Source organism: Lathyrus oleraceus, chromosome 1 (assembly GCF_024323335.1).
Source record: "Lathyrus oleraceus cultivar Zhongwan6 chromosome 1, CAAS_Psat_ZW6_1.0, whole genome shotgun sequence".
Lineage (NCBI taxonomy): Eukaryota > Viridiplantae > Streptophyta > Magnoliopsida > Fabales > Fabaceae > Lathyrus > Lathyrus oleraceus.
In genome coordinates this window covers 424,997,044-425,004,205 of record NC_066579.1, presented here as the reverse complement: position 1 = coordinate 425,004,205, position 7,162 = coordinate 424,997,044, and the positions used below count along the sequence as shown (strand labels likewise).

The following is a 7,162-nucleotide window of genomic DNA, read 5'->3' as shown; positions in this document are numbered from 1 at the left end:
CTACCAAGCCGAGGATGGAAGTGAGGAAGATTGCGAAGTACCTGGAGAGCTTGCCAAACTATTACTGCAAGAAGAAAAGACTATACAACCGCATGAGGAATCAATCGAAATTGTAAATCTGGGTACTAAAGTAGACAAGAAAGAAGTCAGAAGTTTCTTGGGACGCTTGAATTACATTGCCCGATTTATCTCCCATTTGACTGCTACTTGCAAACCCATCTTCAAATCACTGAGAAAAAATCAAGAGCTAATATGGAATGATGAATGTCAAGAAGCTTTTGACAAAATCAAGAAGTGTCTCCAAGAACCTCCAATTCTGATACCACCAGTTGAAGGAAGACTTCTAATCATGTATTTGACCGTGTTAGAAAATTCAATGGGGTGTGTGCTGGGGCAACATGACGAGTCTGGTCGAAAAGAGCATGCAATATACCACCTTAGCAAAAGTTTACCAATTGTGAAACAAGATACTCACTGCTTGAGAAAACTTGTTGTGCTTTGGCTTGGGCTGCTCGCCGACTAAGACAGTATATGTTGAATCATACCACTTTATTGATTTCTAAGATGGAAACCTGCTCTCTCCTGAAAGAGTTATCACTGATAATGGTACTAATTTGAACAACAAGATGATTACCGAACTTTGCACGCAGTTCAAAATAAAACACCATAACTCTTCTCCGTACCGGCCAAAGATGAATGGCGCCGTAGAAGCTGCTAATAAGAATATTAAGAAGATTATACAAAAGATGACAGTAACATACAAAGACTGGCATGAGATGTTACCATTTGCTCTTCATGGTTATCGCATTTCAGTACGCACTTCGACAAGGGCAACTCCTTTCTCTTTAGTCTACGGAATGGAAGCCGTTTTACCAGTGGAAGTTCAGATTCCCTCTCTAAGAATTATGGAAGATGTAGGCTTAGATGAAGATGAATGGATTCAGACTCGACTCGATCAGATAAATTTGATTGATGAAAAGAGACTTGCGGCTATTTGTCATGGACAGATATATCAGAAGCGCATGACCCAAGCATTTAATAAAAAAGTCAAGAGACAGGTGTATCAAATTGGCGACCTAGTGATAAAGCGTATCATTCTACCACAAGGTGATCCTAGAGGCAAATGGACTCCCACATACGAAGGGCCATTTGTAGTTAAGAAGGTATTCTCTGGTGGAGCCATGATGCTTTCTACAATGGATGACGAAGATTTTCCGCATCCCGTGAACGCGGACATAGTTAAAAAATACTACGCATAAAAGAGACCCGCTAGGTTGACATATCTAGGCAAAAGTAAGGGCATCCCGGCGAACCAAAAGGGTTCGGGAAAAAATTAGGGATAAACATATAAAAACGTACACCCGGCAAGTCGAAAACCTGAAAAGGCGGCTTGGGCAAAAAAGGGTATCCTGGTGGACTGAAAACCTGAAAAGGCAGTCCAGGCAAAAATTAGGGGATTAAAGTGTATGACTATGTCCCGTTCTCGATCAGCCTCACCAAAGTCAAAGGGACTGAACAAGCCAATCACTTCTATCCGACAGCAAGGGATGGGATGCTTGAAGACATAATGGCAGTAGCAGAATTTAAATCAATAGGACTTTTTCTCATAGCTGTTTTTTCTTTGCTTTCTTGACAATTTCCTCTTACTAGGATTTTTATCTCCTTGTATTAAAATTGCCTGTTTATAGGCCCTCTTTCGAAATCAATACAATTTTATTTCCAAAAAGATACTTTTGTTTTACTTTCTCCGTTTTGTTTGCATAAACGTCCATTGATTTAATTCGAATTAATATATGCATGTGAATATGATTGATGTTTACCAAAAATACATGCATAAAATAGGAATAGCCATTACTAAAAGACTTTAGGATCGAGGATAAGGTCTAACCATGCTTCCCAACAAATCCGGTTGCAAATCCCTATCCCCAGCAAAACCAGTTACTCCCAGAAGAAATCGGCACTACTAGACAGACGGGTCATCTTTGTTATCCCCAGTCAGGTTCTGTTGAATATCTCTACCATCAGACAGAAATCGAATATCCCCAGTTAAGAAAGGGTCATCAATACAAATGTCTCCAACCAGAATGTCGGGATTTATTTTCCCATGGCAAAAATTTTCAGACACATAATTCATTCATACATCATTTCACAGCATATGCATGCATGCAATGTTCGCATTTATTTTCAAGAGCATAAAACATCTCATGCATCATAACATGGCATGAAGCTAACTTTTTTTCAGGTTAATTATCCTCCTGATACAGTCAAAATAAAGACTCATTCAGACGGATCTTTATCAATTACATTCAAGATTCAGATACATTTTTCAGATATAATCCATATGAATATTCATTCTGACAAGCATTCTGATATCCTCCTAATGATGGCATCTTTAAGCCCATCCCAGATATTTATTGCAAATACAACATATACAAATATTATCAGATATAGCCTAACGTATGGCTCATTCTGATTCAGCCTAACGTATGGCTCCTTCAATTGTTCCAATACGGTCTAGCGTACGACCCATTTGGATACTCATCCCCTCAGATACTGCCTAGCATACGGTACATTCTGAAATGTAGTCTAGCGTATGACTACCCCTTTTACCATCGGATACAACCTAACGGACGGTTCATTCTGCAACCCAGATACGATCTAGCGTACGATCCATTCTGATATTTATTTCTCCAGATACAACCTAACAGATGGCCCATTCTGCTAACTCAGATACTACCTAGCGTACGGTACATTCTGAAATGTAGTCTGGCGTACGACTACTTTTTATCTCAGATACAGCCTAATGGACGGCTCATTCTGCTATTCAGATATGATCTAGCGTACGATCCATTCTGATATTTATTTCTCCAGATACAGCCTAACGGACGGCTCATTCTGCTACTCAGATACTACCTAGTGTACGGTACATTCTGAAATGCAGTCTAGCGTATGACTGCTTTTTATCTCAGATACAGCCTAACGGACGGCTCATTCTGCGACTCAGATACGATCTAGCGTATGATCCATTCTGATCTTTCACCCCCAGTGAAGTCGCCAGCCTAATGGACGACTCACTCTGATACTCAGATACGATCTAGCGTACGATCCATTCTGATCTTTATTCCTCCAGATACAGCCTAACGGACGACTCATTCTACTACTCAGATACGGTCTAACGTATGACCCATTCCGATCCTTATCTCATCAGGTTTAGCTCACCCTAATATCACCTAATGGATGACTCATTATACGGTCTAGCGTACGACCCAACGTGACACCCATGTCTCCAGATATGGTCTAATATACGACGCACTCTGAAACTCTCATCATCAAACTTTCGGTATGTAAAGTAAGCGGAATGAAGGAATCAAAACTAAGTTGATTTAATTACGCTTAAAAATAAAATCACTCTTTTTATGGTCTCAATTTACAGGTTTAATACCAAGGTTTTTGTACGAAAGTAAAAGACTAAAGAAGTTAAAATCAATAGAACGAGAGTTTGAGTTTTTAACTGGACAGTGTAAATTGGACATTAATTCTAGATCAGGGCGAAAGCAATTTTTAGAGTTAATTAAATTCTAATCTTTTTCAAAAAGTATTTTTAAAAGTTAAATGTGAGGACGAGAGTTAAGCATTTGAATTTAATTATATAATCTAAGTCAACAGAGCGAGAGTTTGAGACGAGGGTGTTTAAACGATTAGTATTTTCTTAAAAAGAGTTTCTATGGATTCTATTGTTTTCAAAAAGTGATTTTGGACTTAACTAATAAGTGACAGCTACGTTAATATAAAGTCATAGTCTATTCAACAGAGCGAGAGTTTGAGAAAAGATTTTTAATCAATAGTATCTACTGAAAAGATTTATTTTAAAACCAAGAAACCAACGAAGATTTGATTCCCTAATTACGATGAACTACATACCGATATCCGCTTAATTGATATTTAATTTAGATCTAGTTTTAGTTTTACATTTCCCCCGAACAATCAAAATATCATCCGCCCTAGCTTTACGAAGTAACCTTAGAAAACGGTATATCGATTCATAAGTCCCTGTGGGATCGATATCTTTTAAAACTACACGATAGAACTGTGCACTTGCAGTTAGTACCCCAATTCGACTCATAAAGTCGCGATCAAGTTTTTGGCGCCGTTGCCGGGGACTTTTGTTCAGTCGATATCGTAACTCTTCTGTTACGCTGTAGAGACTAAGACATTTTTTTTATTTTCTTTCTTTCGTTGATTTGTATGCCACACACTCGCTCACAAGGCGAGCCGTTTTACTTACGAATCAACGACATCGAACTATATCTCCGAGTCTTACGATGAATTCGGGAATATCGTGCCGCAAACAATCTCCCGCCTATCGAAGTGCCCGACCTCAAAAATCTTCTTCCTTCACCAATACCCGAGATGGCAGAACCAGCTCGTGCTCTTCGAGATTACGCCGCTCCATCGCAAGATGATCCGCATTCGAGTATTGCTCCACCCACAATCGAAGCAAACAACTTCGAACTTAAACCTTCTCTGTTGCAGGCAGTACAACAAAATCAATTCTCTGGAAATCCTACCGAGGATCCAAACCTTCATTTATCCGTATTTGTTCAATACGCTGATACTGTTAAAGCTAATGGTGTCATTTCAGAGGCAATTCGACTTCGCCTTTTTCCTTTCTCGTTAAGAGATAAAGCTAGAAGATAGCTTCAGTCTCTTCCTTCCAACTCAGTTACCACATGGAACGAGTTGAAGAAAGTCTTCCTTGCCCGATATTTTCCTCCAAGCAAAACAGCTATGTTGAGAGCCCAGATAAATGGATTTAAACAGAAAGATAACGAGTCTCTTTTCGAAGCATGGGAAAGATACAAAGACATGATGAGACTTTGTCCACACCATGGTTTAGAGGACTGGTTAGTAATTCATACCTTCTATAATGGTCTCTTGTACAACACAAGGTTAACTATAGACGTCGCAGCAGGTGGTGCACTTATGGATAAACCTTATGCCGATGCTTATCAACTTATCGAAAGCATGGCTCAAAATCATTATCAATGGGGAAGCGACTGAGCAATGGTAGAGAAACCTCAAACGAAAAGTGGCATGTACGAGATAAGTAGCCTTGATCATGTTAATGCAAAAGTGGAAGCCCTGGCCCAGAAAATTGAAAGTTTGAATGTATCACCTCCAACCACCGTGGTTGCCGCAACTCAAAATTGCGAAGTATGTGGAATCCAAGGTCACACTCCTGCTGATTGTCAACTCCTAACCGGAATCCAAGCAGAACAAGTGAATTATGCTCAAGGAAATCCCTACTCACGCACCTATAACTCAAACTGGAAGAATCATCCTAATTTTTCATATAAGAGTAATAATGCTTTATACGCACCAGGACAAGCCCCAGCTATACCTCCTGGATATCAAAAGCCGACCCCATCTACCCCTAACAATAATGTTCCTAGGAAATCCAACTTGGAAATAATGATGGAGAACTTCATAGCTTCTCAACAGCAAACCAATAAAGATTTCTTAAACCAGAATATACACACTAGTGAACAAATCAAACAATTAGCAAGTAAAGTAGATGCCTTGGCTACCCATAACAAAATTCTGGAAACACAAATATCACAAGTAGCTCAACAACAAGCGCCTACTGCTGCCCCAACTGGTGCATTTCCTGGACAGCCCCAACCTAACCCGAAAAGCCACGCTCATGCAGTCATACTAAGAAGTGGAACGGAAGTGGAAGGACCAGTAGATCCAAGAAATGAAAACAAAACTCTAAGAGGTCAATTGAGGAAGAAAGTACACCAAAGGAAAAGGAAGAGAGTAATAAGGAAACCGTAGAAAAGAAAGAACCTTATGTACCTCCACCACCTTATAAACCACTTATCCCTTACCCTCAAAGGCTTATTAAAACCAAAGATGCGGACCAATTTAAAAAATTTGTTGACCTACTGAAACAGTTAAACGTCACAATTCCATTTACAGAAGCTATTACGCAGATACCCTCATATGCTAAGTTCTTAAAAGAAATTCTTTCTAATAAAAGGAAACTTGAAGATAGCGAAACTGTTACACTCACTGCTGAATGTAGCGCTACAATCCAGAATATGCCTCCTAAACTTAAAGATCCAGGTAATTTCTCTATACCCTGTCACATAGGAAAATTTGTCATAGATAAAGTCTTATGCGATTTAGGAGCCGGTATTAGTGTTATGCCCTTATCCATATGCAAGAAACTTGAAATGGGAGAATTAAGACCAACTAAAATGTCTGTGCAACTAGCAGATCGTTCTGTTAGATATCCTGTAGGAATTCTTGAAAACGTTCCCGTGCGCATAGGTCAATTCCACATCCCAGCCGATTTTATAATTATGGACATTAGAGAAGATGAAGTTACACCCATTATATTGGGAAGACCATTCTTAGCAATTGTCGGTGCGATCATAGACGTAAAACGAGGACGACTCACTTTCGAAGTAGGAGAAGAGAAAATTGAGTTCATTCTTTTCCAATTTTTGAAAGCACCTGCAATAGAAGATACATGTTACTTCATGGATATCATCGATGAATGCATAAAAGAAACAGAACTTGAAAAAGACAAATCGTCTGACTATCTTGTAGAAGACAAACTAAACCAATGTTTAGCAATAACACCGGATCCTACGCAGTACCTTAAGAAACCAACCCTAGACCTGAAAACACTTCCCAAAAATCTGAGATATGGATTCCTAGACTTAGAACTTGAACGACCAGTGATAGTCAATGCAGACCTAGGAAAACTCGAAACCGAAAAACTCCTGCATATCTTAAGAAAATATCCAACCGCACTAGGATACAACATCACCGACCTTAAAGGAATAAGTCCTTCTATTTGTATGCACCGCATCATGCTAGAAGAAGGCTGTAAAACTTCTAGGGAACATCAGAGGAGACTGAACCCGATCCTGAGTGAGGTAGTGAAGAAGGAAGTAACCAAGTTATTAGAGGCAGGTATCATATATCCTATATTTGATAGCAAATGGGTTAGTCCTGTACACATGGTACCGAAGAAAGGAGGTATAACAGTTATTGAAAATGAAAAACGAGAAACTATAACCAAACGAATCGAATCGGGATGGAGAATGTGCATTGACTATAGGAAACTAAACAAAGCAACCCGAAAAGA

The 7,162-nt window shown here is 39.3% G+C and overlaps 1 non-coding gene across 1 annotated transcript; it reads right to left on the bottom strand.

Moving 5' to 3' along the window:
• Nucleotides 1-4,788: 4,788 nt before the first annotated feature.
• On the bottom strand, nt 4,789-4,895 carry LOC127117180 (small nucleolar RNA R71). Its single transcript, XR_007801939.1, has one exon. It is a non-coding gene; the product is annotated as a small nucleolar RNA R71 (small nucleolar RNA).
• Nucleotides 4,896-7,162: the final 2,267 nt, after the last annotated feature.